The 15890-nt window shown below is 46.7% G+C and overlaps 1 long non-coding RNA gene across 1 annotated transcript; it reads left to right on the top strand.

Annotated features, from left to right (window-relative positions):
• The first annotated feature begins 8242 nt into the window (after positions 1-8242).
• On the top strand, positions 8243-11643 carry LOC124055950. The gene is made up of 3 exons (XR_006842887.1): positions 8243-9557; positions 10287-10366; positions 11413-11643. It is a non-coding gene; the product is annotated as an uncharacterized LOC124055950 (long non-coding RNA).
• The last annotated feature ends 4247 nt before the right edge of the window (positions 11644-15890 follow it).

Here is a 15890-nt window from a genome sequence, read left to right as displayed (position 1 = left end):
AAACACCGAGAGTAATCCCTGCTGAATGCTGGGTTAAAACGCACAGGGGATGCAGGGGAAATAAAAAGTTACGGAGGAAGAGGGAAGCTTTGAAACAGCGGAGGCTTATGACTAGAAAGTTTAAGCCGTGTCTCCCCTCTATCGTCATGGGAAATGTGAGGTCACTCGGGAATAAGATGGACGAGCTGACGGCACTGTCGCAGAGTCAGAGGGAATACCGGGAGTGCAGTTTGATGTGCTTTACGGAGACATGGCTGCACCAGGACATACCCGATGACAATGTGACGGTAACGGGCTTCCATACGGTCCGTGCGGACAGAGACTGCGCTACCAGCGGTAAGCACAAAGGGGGAGGGCTTGCCGTGCTCGTTAACAACCGGTGGTGTAATCCAGCTCACATCACGGTGAAGGAGCGCATCTGCAGCCCGGATGTGGAACTTTGTGCCGTTGGACTACGTCCATATTACCTGCCCAGGGAGTTTTCACATGTTGTCATGGTAACTGTTTATGTTCCCCCCTCTGCAAACCCCAGCAGGACATGTGACACTATTCACTCTGCAATAGCCCGGATACAGACTCAGCACCCGAGTGCATTCATTGCAATCTCGGGTGATTTCAACCATACTAACCTAGACAAAACACTATCCACTTTCACTCAGTTTGTGAACTGTCCTACCAGAGAGGGAAGAACAATTGATCTGCTGTATGCAAATGCAAAGGACTGTTACAGCTCTTCCCCCCTCCCCCCACTAGGCAGGTCAGATCACAACCTGATCCACCTCTCCCCCTGCTATGTGCCTCTCGTAAAGCGTCTGCCTGCAACTTCAAGGACTGTGAGGAGATGGACAGACGTGGCCAATGAGACACTCCAGGGCTGTTTTGAGGTGACAGACTGGCAGGCACTCTGTGAGCCCCACGGCCAGGACATTGATGGGCTCACGGAGTGCATCACTGCCTACATAAACTTCTGTGTGGACACCATTGTCCCAACCAAAACTGTAAAGTGTTACCCCAACAACAAGCCGTGGGTAACCAAGGACATCAAAGCCATCCTCAATGACAAGAAGAGGGCTTTCAGAGCAGGCAATAGGGAGGAGGTGAGAGCTATCCAGCGCACCCTGAGAATAAAGATCAGGGAGGCAAAGGAGAGGTACCGGAGGAAGCTGGAGTGGAAACTCCAGCAGAACAACACGAGAGAGGTGTGGAGTGGCATGAGGACCATCACAGGTTACGGGCCAAACAGAGGAGGAGTTGATGGCAGTGTGGAACGGGCGAACGAGTTGAATCAGTTTTTTAACAGATTCGACACAGGGACCCCAATTCACACTTCAAACGACTCCTCAGCAGTACGGCTGCAGCAACCAGCCACTGCAGCCTCTCTCCCTCCACCCACATTCCATCTGGATGGCCTCGCTCACACCTCGTCCCCAGAAGCCTGGGTGGACCACTCTCACCTGGGTACCACAAGCACTCCTCCCCCACCCATCACCCCAACGATGACCTTCACAGCTGACCAGGTGAGAAGACAGCTGCAGAGACTCCGTGCAGGCAAAGCTGCAGGCCCAGATGGTGTGAGCCCCAGGGTCCTGAAAGCCTGTGCCCCCCAGCTAAGCGGAGTACTTCATCATGTCTTCAACCTGAGTCTGAGTCTTCAGAGGGTCCCCGTGGTGTGGAAGACGTCATGCCTCGTTCCTGTCCCGAAGACGCCGCGTCCCAGCGACCCCAAGGACTACAGGCCTGTGGCCCTGACGTCACACATCATGAAGACCCTGGAAAGACTCGTCCTGGAGCAGCTCAGGCCCATGATCCAACCGCTTCAGGATCCCCTTCAGTTCGCCTACCAGCCCCGCCTTGGAGTGGACGATGCCATCATCTACCTGCTGAACAGAGTCTACACTCACCTGGACAAGCCGGCAAGCACTGTGAGAATCACGTTCTTCGATTTCTCGAGTGCGTTTGACACCATCAGGCCGGCTCTGCTGGCTGAGAAGCTGACAGCGATGCAGGTGGATGCCCCACTGGTGTCCTGGATCGCAGACTATCTGACGGGCAGACCGCAGTACGTACGCCTGAAGTGCTGCCTGTCAGATGAAGTGATCAGCAACACCGGGGCTCCACAGGGGACTGTCCTCTCTCCCTTCCTCTTCACGATTTACACCACAGACTTTACGCACTGCACAGAGTCCTGCCATCTTCAGAAATTTTCTGATGACTCTGCAGTGGTTGGGTGTATTACTGGGGGGGATGAGAGGGAGTACAGGACGGTAGTGGACAACTTTGTCACATGGAGCGGGAAAAACCACCTACAGCTCAATGTGACAAAGACCAAAGAACTGGTGGTGGACCTGAGGAGGACTAAGGCTCCAGTGACCCCTATCAACATCAAAGGGGACACTGTGGAGGTGGTGGAACAGTACAAGTACTTGGGGGTGTACTTAGACCACAAACTGGACTGGTGCAAGAATGTGGACATGGTCTACAGAAAGGGCCAGAGTCGCCTCTACTTTCTGAGGCGGCTGAGGTCCTTCAACATCTGCAGGACGATGCTGAGGATGTTCTATGAGTCGGTGGTGTCCAGTGCCATCACATATGCAGTTGCCTGCTGGGGCAGCTGCCTGAGGGTGAGGGACACCAACAGACTCAATAGAATCATCAAGAAGGCCAGCCATGTTGTGGGAGAGGAACTGGACTCTCTGACAGTGGTGTCTGAGAGGAGGATGTTGTCCAAAATAAGAACTATACTGGACTTTCCCTCTCACCCTCTCCACAATGTGCTGATCGGCTACAGGAGCTCGTTCAGCAACAGACTCATACTCCCACGATGCACCACAGAGCGACACAGGAAATCATTCCTGCCTGTCGCCATCAAACTGTTAAACTCAGCACTGTGATGGACACACTCACTGTATATAGACAATGTACATATTGGCTTTTTACACATGCACATACCTGTATTTTAAATTTTCTTAAAAATTTGAATACAGTTTTTTGTAAATACCTGTACTTTGAGATTTTAGTTTTGTTTATCCTATCTTTATTAAGTTTATCCTATTTTTTATACTCTGCACTTTTCTCCTTTCTTGGTCGGGAATACTGCATGTGCAATGTCTGTAAAAACAAGAATTTCCCTCCAGGGATTAATAAAGGAATTCTGATTCTGATTCTGATTCTGACCTCACACCTGGTGAAAAAGGCCCAACAGCGGCTTTTTTTCTCAGGAAGTTGAAACGGACTGGACTCTACAAACTGTTTGTACCACTTCCATCAGGAAAGCGGTACAGGAACATTAAAACCAGCACCAACAGACTCAGGGACAGCTTCTTCCCCAGAGCTGTTAAAGCAATAACCCCCTACAGTGAAACACTCATACACATAATCTGGCACTAAGTGCACTTTGTTCTTTGTTCTTATCTACCTCTTTCTGTATTTTGTACTTTGTATTTTATATTTTTATATTTTTTTCTAAGGTGTGCAATTTTAATTTTTCTATTTATAAGTGTGTTTTGAAGCTGAGAGTCTGCACAAAATTTCGTTATGCTTGCATAATGACAATAAAGACTCTTGAATCTTGAATCTTGAATTAGCGTTCATTTGGCTGCTAATCAGGCAGTGTAGCTCCTCTAGCGCTAGCTTAGTGTTAGCCCTCGGTGGTATGCAGAATCAGAATCAGAATCGGCTTTATTTGCCAAGTAGGTGTTACCATTCAAGGAATTTGACTCCGGATTTTTCTCTCTCCTGTGCACCATATAAAATACAATATAACAATAATAGTAAAAAATGAAAAATAAATTATTTACAAGAAGAAAAAAAAGATATAAAGAGATAAATATATGTTCATGTAGTGCAAACAGTGCGATGGTTCATGCAATGGCAGATGGATTATGGGGAGATCAGGCAGACAGCCTGGGGGAAGAAACTGCTTTTGTTTCTGGTAGTCTTGGTGTACAGAGTTCTGTAATGCTGACCAGAGGGAAGCAGATCAAACAGTTTGTGTGCAGGGTGTGAGGGGTCTGCAGTGATGCTTCTTGCCTGTTTTTTGGTCCTGAATGGTGGACAGGTCAGCCCCGATGATTTTTTTTCTGCAGACCTGATTATCCGTTGCAGTCTGTTCCTGTTCTGTTTGGTGGCCGATCCAAACCAGGCAGTGATCGAGGTGCAGAGAACAGACTGGACGATGGAGGTGTAAAAGATGGTCAGCAGTTCCTGAGGCAGGTTGAACTTCTTCAGCCGTTGCAGAAAGTACAACCTCTGCTGGGCCTTTTTCCTGATGAGGTCTACGTGGGACTTCCACTTGAGATCCCGGGCAATTGTAGTTCCTGGGAACTTAAAGGAGTCTACAGTAGACACCGTGCTGTTGAGAATGGTGAAGGGGGGTAAGGTGGGTGGGTTCTTACTAAAGTCCACTGTCATCTCCACAGTCTTGAGCGGGTTTTGCTCCAGATTGTTCAGACCACACCACAGGATTAGCTGGTCGACGCAGAGCTGAAGTCCATGAACAGGATCCTGACGTACGTGTCAAGGTGATGGAGGACGAAGTGCAGTCCCATGTTGAGTGCGTAATCCACTGACCAGAGGGTCAAACAGGAGGCCTGTGAGGAGCTTCAGGTGGTTTAGCACCAGCCTTTCGAAGGATTTTATGTCCACAGACGTCAGGGCGATGGGTCTGTAGTCATTCAACCCCGTGATGATGGGTTTTTTGGGGACTGGGATGATGGTGGAGCATTTGAAACAGGAGGGTACTTCACACAGTTCCAGAGATCTGTTGAAGAGCTGGGTGAAGATGGGTGCCAGCTAGTCAGCGCAGATTCTCAGGCAGGAGGGGGACACTCCATCGGGTCCTGGAGCCTTCCTGGTCTTCTGCCTCCTCCGCATTGATCTTCAGTGCTGGTGGGAGGTCTGAGTTAAGGGGGGAGGGGTGGTGTCAGGTGTGGCACAGAGGCTGAGTGTTGTGGATGGGGTGGGTGATGGGTGTGAAAATCAGCAGTAGAAGTTGTTCAGCTCCTCTGCCAGTACCTTGTTACCCACAGGGTGGGGGGATGGGTAGAGCCGGTTTGTGCGGTTTAGCATGTAGCCTAGCACACAGCCCACTCCGCTTGCCCCGCTTTTGTTTCAGTGTCTCCTCCGTCTCTGAGGCCACAGAGGGCGGATGGCAAGAGCATCTGTGTTCCGCTGCAGTTCTGGTGGGATAAAATCCAGCTTTGGAGGTGCAAACAGTCCAGAGTTTTTCCCCCATTTCCCACAATTCAGCCTGTACTGAATTCAAGGATTCAAGGATTCAAGGAGCTTTATTGTCATTTCACACATGTAGAAACATGAGGTGGAACGAAATTAGTTTCCCTGGTCCCGGTGTAAGCCCAATTACCTAACAAAATAAATATAAACAACGCTATATAAATATAAAAAAAGCAATCAGAATAAAAGATATAAACATCAGAATAAAGCTGCCTAAACAGTAATGCGGTATTGTGCAAATGACAGAGTAGTGCAAATACAGTAGTGCAATGAGGTGAGTAGTTCGAGAGTTCTGTGCAAATGGCTGCATTGTGCAATGTTCCATGGGTGGTTGTCGGGAGGGGTGTGTGTGTGTTGGGGGGGGGGGGGGGTGAGGTATGAGGTTGGCAACAGTCTCACAGCTTCTGGGAAGAAGCTGTTCCTCAGTCTGGTGGTCCTGCTCTTAATGCTCCGCAGCCTCCTGCCTGGAGAGGGGCAAACAGTTTGTGTGAGGGGTGGGTGGGGTCCTTCATGATGCAGGAGGCCCCTTTCCTGCACCTGGACGTGTAAATGTCTGTGGTGGTGGATAGGCGGTGTCCTACAGTCTTCTGTGCAGCTTTCACCACCCTCTGCAGAGTCTTTTTCTCTGCTGCAGAGCAGCTGCCGTGCCGTGACAGGACTGAACTCCCCATTCCAGCATGCCTCAGCCTCCTGAGGAAGTAGAGGCGCTGGTGTGCCTTCCTGATGAGGCAGGAAGTGTTGTTGCTCCGGGTGAGGTCATCCGTTATGTGGACGCCCAGGTACCTGAAGCTGGAGACCACTTCCTGTCCCTCCGATGTACAGGGGAGGAAGGGGGAGATGTCTGCCCCTTCTGAAGTCCACGATCATCTCCTTCGTTTTCTTCACGTTGATGCAGAGGTTGTATTGCAAAATAAAGTAGAGGTAGAGCGTAAGGTGCCAGTAGAATGTAAGGTGAGTGAGTAAAACATATAAAGTGCCTAGTGACTGTATGTATGACCAGAGTTTTAGCTGTTATTGCACAGTGTGATGGCATGTGGCAGGAAAGATTTCCTGTATCTGTCCCTTTGACAGCGGAGCTGCAACAGCCTGTGGGAGAAGGTGCTCCGCTGTCTGTCTACTGTGTGGTGGAGAGGGTGCTGATCGTTGTCCATGATGGATAACAGTTTGTTCAATGATCTCCTCTCCACCACGGTCTCAAAAGACTCCAGCCTGAGATCAAGCACAGAGCCAGCCTTCTTGATGATCTTATCAAGTCTTTTAGTGTTGCTGGCTCTGATGCTGCTGCCCCAACACACCACAGCAAAGAAAATGGCGCTAGCAACAACAGAGTGGTAGAAGATCGCCAACATCTTGCTGCACACGTTGAAGGATCTCATCTTCCTCAGGAAACAGAGTCTGCTCATCCCCTTCTTGTACACAGCCTCAGTGTTAGATGTCCAGTCCAGTCTATTACCGATCACCACTCCCAGGTATCTGTAGTCCTCCACCTCCTCCACCACCTCCCCCCTGATCCGTAGTAGCTGTGAAGGCGCCCTCTTCCTCCTGAAATCGATCACCATCTCTTTGGTCTTATTGACATTCAGTCCCAGGTGATTCTGCTCGGACCACTCTACAAAGTTGTCCACCAGTGTCCTGTACTCTCCCTCCTCTCCCTCTCTAATACACCCGACAACAGCTGAGTCATCATAAAACTTCTGCAGGTGACATGACTCAGAGTTGTACTGAAAGTCAGTGGTTTATAAGGTGAAGAGGAAGGGAGAAAGCACAGTTCCCTGTGGAGCTTGTACATCACTGACCACCACATCAGATAGGATGTTGCCCAGACGGACAAACTGTGGCCTGCCTGTCAAGTAGTCAGCCGCAGCTTCTCACCCAGTAGCAGAGGTTGAATGGTGTTGAAAGCACTGGAGAAATCAAAGAATGTGATCCTCACAGGGTCTCCTCCACCGTCCAGATGCAAATGGGCTCGTTGCAGCAGGTAGATGACAGCATCGTCGACTCCTAAATGGGGCTGGTAGGCAAATTGCAAGGGGTCAAGAAACGTCCTCACCTGTGGCCTCAGCTGGGCTAAGACCAGTCTCTCCAGGACCTTCATCACATGAGATGTGAGGGCGACTGGTCTGTAGTCTGCCGGGTCAGATGGCCTCGACCTCTTGGGGACTGGAATCAGACAGGACGTCTTCCACAGTGTCGGGACTTTCTCTTGACCCAGGCTCAGGTTGTACAGATGTCCCAGTACAGGAGACAGCTGGCTGGCACAGGTCTTCAGCATCCTAGGTGTGATGCCATCAGGAACTGCAGCCTTCCGCTGATGTACTTTTTCCAGCTGCCTCCTAACTTGTAGTCACTGTTTGGCTGATGATGTCTTCCGTGGAGGAGGAGGAGGTGGGGGAGAGAGAGGAGGGGCAGATAGAGGGGTGCTGTGCAGGAGAATGCTGGGGGTTGGGTCGAGCCATTTGGGACAGTGTGGGTGTGTGGGAGGCTGGGGGTGTCGATGGGGTGGCAGGAGGTGAGCTAAACCTGTTTAAAACCTGGTTAAACTGGTTTGCTCTGTCCAGGCTCCCTGATGTCTGCCTGTCTTTCCCCTTCATCCCTGTGATGTGCTTCATTCCCGATAATATAATTATCATTATAATTAATATAATTGTCTGTTTTGGGAAAAAGTTTGATTTTTCACCGTGAAACAAACATGTTTAACGAACCATTTTTATATCTTAGAATGCAAATATAAATTGTAAATTTCTACAAAATGTACAAATGTACAAATTTAGCAAACAAGTTATTTAAGATAAGATGAACTTTATTGATCCTGCAGTGGGGAAATTCACTTGTCGTGGCAGCTCACAAGAACAGAAGAACAGTGAAAAAAGCAAAAAGTGTGCAAAAACAGAAAAAATATAGAGGTAAAATAAATTAACAGTTTACAAGGTACAGTAAACACAGTACAATATACAGCTATATACAAGTAAATGTCAACAAAATATGTACAAATTTAGCAAACAAGTTATTTACAACAATTTATCTTAAAATGCAGTAAATGCCTTTTTGTACAGCTATTTACAACACAATCAGGTGTCACAAAAAAAATACACCACGAGTTATTTGTGCCACTCTTAAAAGCAGTTCCTGTCCACCACAAGACAGAGGGGCAGATCACAGACCTGACAGGTCAACACCACCCATATTCTTGTTGTAGGCCATGATTGGTGTAGGACAGGGAATGTCTCTCACAGCCCAGTGTCCATCTCCATTCTTCACCCTTTTTGGCACTGTCTCTCCTGAAAATGCAGGATGGATGGTGGAGCACACAGACACCTCCTGTGTGTCCATCCATTTTACATAAACAAGTGGGCCCTCTCTGATCCATCTCACAGATCCTCTTTCACATTTTTTGGTGAGCGCATTTGCCCTCCCTCTGGGGCATCCTTTTCTGCTCTCACTGTAGGTGCCACATGCTCCAAACTTCATGCTGGCCAGGTCCATGAACAGTTTGGGACTTGTGTAAAAATTGTCCATGTAAATATGGTACCCAATGCCAAGACAGAATGGCTGTATAAGGTTCATGACAACATCATAAGACAGTCCATGCTCACTTGCAGTTATAGACTATGTGTAAATGTTGAATCTGATGGTGTAGCCACTGTTTGACTCAGCCAATACAAAAAGTTTCATCCCCATTTAGTTGGCTTGTCCTTCATGTCATGCCTGTTTTTGCCTTAGTTGCCACCATCCTTTCATCCACAGCCACCTCTCTTCTCGGGTGGTAATAAGCCTGGCAGGCACTCAGAATGTCATGATAAAGAGGCCTGACTCTAAACAGTTTGTCATGGCCTGGTGTTCCCTTCTTGCTGTTGTTTTCTAGATCCTCCTCAGGATCACTGAGGTGGATGTTCCAAAATATGGAGCGAAACCTGTCCCTTGTCACCACTTTGGCTAGAAGAGGCACAGACAAAATGTGATTCTGTCTCCAGTAACCTTGGAGACTTGACAGCGACACCAACGGCATGTAGATCAGAAGACAGAAAAACTTATGTAGATCCTCTGTCTCTATGTCAGTCCAATTGTACTTCTTCCCTATTTCCCAGTTTTTTACAGCACTTTTGTTGGTGTTACAGCAGCTTGTCCTAACTGTGTCAATGGCAAAAAAAACGACAGAAAAAGATATTTTGGACTTTGGGGGGAAAGTGTCTCCACCTGGACTCCTGGTGGTTCTTCATGGTTGAAACCTGCTTACAGATGGGGCAGTGTCAGCATCTTCCTTTGTCTTCCAAGGCCCAGAGAGGAGGCGTGGCTCTGCTGCCAGAGTCAGCGGACATCTGGACCTGGTGGGTGTGCCAAGCCGTCCCTTCCTCTGTGCAGACCTCCGAGTAGCACTCTGTGCGCACATCGGTGGCTCCTCGTTCTCTCTTTCCTCTTCCAAAACAAAAGAGGGATCATCTTCTTTGTCGTCAAAGTCTTCACTTTCTGGCTCAGGCTCTGGCTCCGCGTCTCACTCTGCACCTCCCAGCTCAAAGAAGAGCTGCGCTGCCTGCTCCACATTCAGTAGTCGCCTAAACTATACACTAAACACACTCACTACTCACTAACCATACACTCCAAACAATGTCAAAAATGTCATAAATCTCTCACATATCAAAACTCGCTATTGCTGCTGCTATTGCTATCACTATCTCTCATTAGCCGCCGTTTCTCCCACAGCTTTTCCTTAGCAACCAAATGGGTTGCCATACACATAATCTGACTGGTTGAAATCATGCATTTTTCACCAATAGGAAAGAGGGTGTCATGTTTCCTTACAATGCGCTGCTGTTTAGAGGGTTAAAGAAACCTGATGTAACTAAGTTTCATAATGTGGAAAAGAAAATCTTGAGTGTTCTTGGTGTTGAGGACTAGAAATCAGTGATTTGCTTTACATTTCAGTGTGTTAGACTCAACCCGATGTATGTACTAGTGGTGAAAACTTCAGCAACAGGATGTTAGTGAGAGTAAAAAGCCAATTTCTGCATGTGTGCCTTCAATAATAAAAAAAGAAATAATCAACTTTTTATCTTTAGGAGCTGTGGTCCTGGATTGAACAACAGCTGAGGAATATAGATGCATTGAACTTTGTGTGAGCACCTGCAGTGGACCAAAGGTGAGTATTATGTAGTACATGAATTGGCTATGGTTTATCTCACACCAAATCAGAATCAGAATCAGAATCAGAATCAGCTTTATTTGCCAAGTATGTGTGACCATACAAGGAATTTGACTCCGGATTTTTCTCTGCCCTGTGCACCATACAAAATACAAAATAGCAATAATAATAATAAAATGAAGAATAAAATATTTACAAGAAAAAAAAATATATATATACATGTAGTGCAAACAGTGGAATGAGGTAGTGCAAACAGTGTGATGGTTCACACAATGGCAGGTGGTTTATGGGGAGATCAGGGAGACAGCCTGGGGGAAGAAACTGTTTTTGTGTCTGGTGGTCTTGGCATACAGAGCTCTGTAACGCCTACCAGAGGGAAGCAGATCAAATAGTTTGTGTGCAGGGTGTGAGGGGTCTGCAGTGATGCTTCCTGCCCGTTTTTTGACCCTGGACTGGTATAAGTCCTGGATGGAGGGCAGGTCGGCCCCGATGATTTTTTCTGCAGACCTTATTGTCCGCTGCAGTCTGTTTCTGTCCTGTTTGGTGGCCGATCCAAACCAGACAGTGATGGAAGTGCAGAGAACAGACTGGACGATGGAGGTGTAGAAGATGGTCAGCAGCTCCTGAGGCAGGTTGAACTTTTTCAGCTGTCGCAGAAAATACAACCTCTGCTGGGCCTTTTTCCTGATTAGGTCTACGTGGGACTTCCACTTGAGATCCCGGGCGATTGTAGTTCCCAGGAACTTAAAGGAGTCCACAGTAGACACTGTGTTGTTGAAAATGGTAAGAGGAGGTACGGTGGGTGAGTTCTTCCTAAAGTCCACTGTCATCTCCACAGTCTTGAGCGGGTTAAGCTCCAGGTTGTTCTGACCACACCAGAGGACCAGCTGGTCTACTTCACGTCTGTAGGCAGCCTCATCACCGTCCTTGATGAGGCCAACTACAGTTGTGTCGTCCGCAAACTTAAGTAGTTAGATAATGAAAGCTAAAATCAGAGATTTGACACATGCCCTAAATGTTGTTGTTTCATTTTTGTGCCACAGCCCAAAATATTGCAGACTGGATCAGGACAACCAACTGCCACACCCTCGAGGACAAACAGAATTCATACTGTTTTTGATAAAGAAAACAATGTGTTTGTTGACAGTACTGTTGTTAATGTTCAAATAAAATGGAGACATTTCAAAGATGCTGGCTTGTGTAACAGTCAAAAAGATAAGACTGAGTCACAAAAGAGGACCGGGATATGCAACTGCCACACCCTCGAGGACAAACAGAATTCAGACTGGTTTTGATAAAGAAAACAATGTGTTTGTTTACAGTTCTGTTTTTTAATGTTCAAATAAAACAAAGACATTTCAAACATGTGGACTTATGTTTTTTAAGAGTAAATGGTAATACATTTTAGACAAACTTAGCAAGACTTTAAAACCTTTCTTGTAGAGTTAGGGTAACAGGTCAGGAAACAGCATTGAGATGTTGGGTGATTCCAAGTACAATATGGAGATGTTGGGTGTTATGAACCCAACATCTCAACACCCGTCTGTAAAGGCCCTTTTACTTGTACAAAGGGTCTCATACTGAGATGTTGGGTTTCATACTGAGATGTACTCAGTAAAAACCCCAACATCTCCTTACAAGCTTCTAAATGGGAAAGACCTGGTTGAGAGCAACATGATGGTGGTGACAAAGCAAGGTGAGGAGATCACTGAACTGCAACATCCAGTGACTGAACACAAGGCAATAATGACTGAGGCCAAAGACATCCAAGACAAAATTTGATTACAGAAAAGCCATGGCCAAATGCCACTGAAGTTGTATGTTGACAAAGGTTAGCCCTTCAACGAACACAAGGTGTAAATAGTCCCAAAACAAGTGAAGTAAATTTTATTTGAGCCAATTCACAGCAAATAGTATCTCAAGACACTTTACATATGGAGCAGGTCTAGACCATACTCTTTATACTATTATTTACAGAGACCCAAGTGACAGTGGTGAAGAAATACCTCTGTCATGCCTGTTTTTTTGGTTACACTTTGTTTTTTGATAGTCCACGTGCCATGTTCCATGTTTGTCTCCCATGTGTTTTTCATGTTTTAAGTTCAGGTTTCAGTCACGTCCTGGTTTTCTGTCCTTTTGTTTTTGAGTCCTTGTGTCATGGTCCATGTGTGTCTTGTTTCCATGTATTATGTTCAAGGTTTTTGTCATGTCCTGTTTTATTTTGAAAAGCTTCACTTCCCCTGTGTGTCCGGTTTTCTTGTAACTTTGCTTTTGGTTTTCCTGATTGCCTTCTCCCTCCTGATGTGTGTCACCTGTGTCTCGTTGTCATGTCTATTTAGTCCTTGTCTTCCCAGTCACCTTTGTCAGAGCGTCTGCGTTTACTCCATGTCATGCCAGGTTTCGTTTGCCATGCTTTTTGCCAGGAGTTTTTGCCACAGTTTATTGTTGTTCTTCTGCCATGGTGAGAGTGTGCCTTTCTGAGTTGGTTTTCTGTTATTACCGTATTTTCACGACGAAAAGGCGCACCGTACGAAAAGGCGCAGTCTCAGTTATGTGTGCAATTATTGTATTTAACACACAGATAAGGCGCATCTGAAGATAGGGCGCGGGTTTTATATACACGTTTTATATACACGTCCGCCCCTCTGTGTATTCATAAACTACGTACGCCCGCCTGACAACACACACGTGCATATTTAAAAATAGATCGGGAGCAAAACTGAGTTTGGTTGTGCTTTATTTAAGTATTAATTACAACAACACCAAAACAAGCACATTACCGGTAACAGTCACTCAAACCCATTGAAGTCCTCATCCTCTGTGTCGGAATTGAACAGCTGCGCTAAATCACACATGGCAGGTTCACGTTCCTCACTGTCAGAGTCTGAGTCCGTGCCGTGCGGCTCCCCAGAAATGATGCCGACTTTAGCAAAAGCTCGAACAACAGTGCCAGCAGACACGTTAGCCCAAGCAGCTACAATCCAGTCACAAACTGTGGCGTAACTCGCCCGGCGCTGCCTTCCAGTCTTTGTGAAACTGTGGTCTCCTTCGGTCATCCACCGCTCCCACGCCGCTCGCAGCCTCACTTTGAACGGCCGGTTCACGCCGATGTCCAGCGGTTGGAGTTCCTTCGTCAGACCTCCCGGAATCACAGCAAGCGTAGCGTTCATCTGCTTCACTTGCTTTTTGACGTCGGCGGTGAGATGGGCACGCATGGAATCACAAACCAGCAGCGATTGTGATGTGTGGAAAAAACCACCCGGTCTCCGTACATACACCTGCCTCAGCCAATCCTTCATCATTTCCTCGTCCATCCAGCCCTTTTCGTTTGCCTTAATAATGACGCCTGCTGGAAATGTCTCTTTAGGCAAAGTCTTTCTCTTAAAAATCACCATCGGCGGCAGTTTCTGTCCGTTAGCATGGCAGCCGAGCACAACGGTAAACGAAGCCTTTTCGTACCCCGTTGTGCGTATCGCTACCGTGCTGGTTCCCTTCTTTTCCACCGTGTGACTCACCGGGATGTCGAACGTCAGCGGCACCTCGTCCATGTTGGTGATGTGGCTCGGCTGGATGTTTTTGTCGGCGATGTGTCTGCTGCAGAAAGAGCGGAAGTTCGCCAGCTTCTCACAATAATCCGCCGGACGCTGCTGCGCTACCGTCGTCCTGCTCCGGATGGAGAAATGGCACCGCTTCATGAACCGGAAGCACCAAGACGGACCTCCGTGGAAATGTTAAATTTTCATTTCCTCCGCTAACTTTACTGCTCTAAGCCGAATGGTGACCGTCGAAACGCTCCTCCCACGTCCGCACACAGATAGGGCGCTCTGGACGATAGGGCGCGCTGCACATTTTGAAAAAAATCTAAGACGTTTATATGCGCCTTATAGTCGTGAAAATACGGTATTAAATAAAGACTGTTGCTTGGACCTCTGCCTCGCCTGCCTGCCCTTAACGCTCTGCATCGGGGATCAGTCTTTTTCTTTGTCAGCGAAGCTCAAAAGTGACAACCTCCTTTTAATGCACAGAATTGTTGGCGCAGGTGGGTGAGAGGAGGATGTTAGCCAAGCTGACATCCATCATGGACAACACCTGTCACCCTCTGCATCAGACAGTGGAGGCTCTGAGCAGCTCCTTCAGCGGCAGACTGCTACACCCTCAGTGTAGGAAGGAGCTACCGCAGGTCTTTCTTTACTTATCTTGTAAATTGTTAATTTATTTTACCTCTACATTCTTTTGTAACTGTTTTTGCACCCTCTTTGCTTTTTGCACTCCTCTTCTGTCCTTGTGAGCTGCCACAAGTGAATTTCCCCACTGCAGGATCAATAAAGTTCATCTTATCTTATCTTATAAAATCAGGCTCAGAATTGGCCACCATCTGCCTTAAGCAGTTTGGTATATATATAGAGAGAGAGAGATGACCATGAACATAACTCCTCAGGACTTCAGGAATTTTGGGGTCTCCAAAAGTCTCCTCTGAAAGCATTGAGGTCATTTGGAGTTTAACATTGCACTTTCTACAATCAAGGAACTTATAAGTAAAGTTTGAATGTTCCAGCCAGGACATACTGAGAAGATGGTTTTCACTGATCTTTTTAACACTTCAGGCAAAGGTCAGTCATTTCCTGTCTTGTTAGATGGACAAGTCATATGTCCTCAGTTTCAGCTATACCTCAGCCTTTCAACAGAAGTGACATCTCATTACACCCATTTTTATAGGTATAAGTCTTCTTGGCCTTCCTTCAGTCAAATATGCTGCAGAAGCTGGTACCTCATTGTACTTTAATTATGTTTTAATGTATGGAATAGTTTAGATCAGCAATTTAACAACAAAATAAGAAATAAGGAATAAACTTGTGTTTTGCATTGAATAGTTTTATTGAACACTGAACACTTGAAACACTTGGACAAAACTTCCAGTGTGTCCATACATTTCAGTAAATGTGTTTTCTGGCACTTTCTTAAACCAAATTGCTTCCCTCCCTACTCTCGGTGTCCCCCACTTTTCTTTCATCTTCCCTCCTCATCCCCTCTAAATCCTCCCTCCTCTTGCTTGTTCTGCTTGTTCCTCTTCATCTATACTCCTGTCTGAAAACCTCTTCTGGCATGGTGTTTGCCCCATGGAACCTTTATTTAAAGGTTTATTTAAAATATGTCACTTTCTTCTTCTTCTTTCTTTCTTTTCTTATTTTAACTTACATAGGCTTCACTGATGAAACAATAACTGCTCAAGCTTGCTCTGCCTCTCGGTTGGGTCAGGAAAAGTTTTTTGTGGAGGACATTTTAAAATCGCTGCTGTACCTGGACTAACAAAGGCCTGCTGGATCTGAAAATAGCAGAAGAGAAGAAGCAAGAATACAGAAAATAAAAAAAATAATTGTTGCCCCCGTAGGTAGAAACTAGATCATCTAGTTTTGCAGTGAAATTTTTAAATTTGAATTGGAACACACTTACACCAGAGGGTACTTTTACTGCAACTTTGTCCTTCTGTGGGAAGAAGAAAGAACCCAGGTCAAAGAAATGT

This window comes from Scatophagus argus, unplaced genomic scaffold (genome assembly GCF_020382885.2).
Source record: "Scatophagus argus isolate fScaArg1 unplaced genomic scaffold, fScaArg1.pri scaffold_30_ctg1, whole genome shotgun sequence".
Taxonomy (NCBI): domain Eukaryota; kingdom Metazoa; phylum Chordata; class Actinopteri; family Scatophagidae; genus Scatophagus; species Scatophagus argus.
Note: the sequence above shows the minus strand (reverse complement) of the source record. Positions and strands in the feature narration are given on the sequence as shown.